Source organism: Egretta garzetta, unplaced genomic scaffold, assembly GCF_000687185.1.
Source record: "Egretta garzetta isolate BGI_Z169 unplaced genomic scaffold, ASM68718v1 scaffold1016, whole genome shotgun sequence".
Taxonomy (NCBI): Eukaryota; Metazoa; Chordata; class Aves; order Pelecaniformes; family Ardeidae; genus Egretta; species Egretta garzetta.
The window spans coordinates 6,115-6,640 of record NW_009259873.1 but is presented as its reverse complement, the minus strand read 5'-3'; the positions used below and the strand labels follow the sequence as shown (position 1 = coordinate 6,640).

Genomic DNA, 526 nt, shown 5'->3' with positions numbered 1-526 from the left:
CATTGTGTCATTGGTAGACGGTGGTGTTACGCCCCACGCGCGGCTGGGAGGGCTGGAGGGCGTCGGTCAAGGCTGGCAGCACCAGGGGAGGTGGGGTGGTCAAGGGATGAGGCCAGCCCAGATATTTTTGGGGTCTCTAAGTTTGGCAAGGAGCCCCCCAACCCCATCCCCTTCTCCCCCCCGTGCCTCCCTAGCTGCTCGGCACCACCATCTCCCTGACACCCACGGAGGTGGTTCCTCCTGGATTCCGCGCGGAGGAGGAGCCCAGTTGGGATGTCCTGGTGTCCGTTGGCAGGATTAGGTCTGATTTTCTGGAGGGGACACCCCTCCCCAATTCCCACTCGGCCCCCCCAGCCCCAGCTCCATCCTCCCCTATCTACCCTACCTTCCTACTCTACCCTACAAAAACTACGTCCTCGGGGCTGGGCTTGGTGCCACCGGGGGACATCACCGGCTTGGGGGCACCCATCGCGCATGGGGGCTACCCAAGGCACCCCACAGCGGTGGCGGGAGAGGGGGGACGGGA

General features: G+C 64.6%; 1 protein-coding gene across 1 annotated transcript in view; it reads right to left on the bottom strand.

Annotated features, from left to right (window-relative positions):
* Positions 1-526, bottom strand: part of LOC104127447 (zinc finger protein 665-like) — a gene marked incomplete at its 5' end in the record, with an annotated part of 10,179 nt that overhangs the window by 8,571 nt on the left and 1,082 nt on the right. The gene's annotated exons all lie outside the window — the stretch shown is intronic.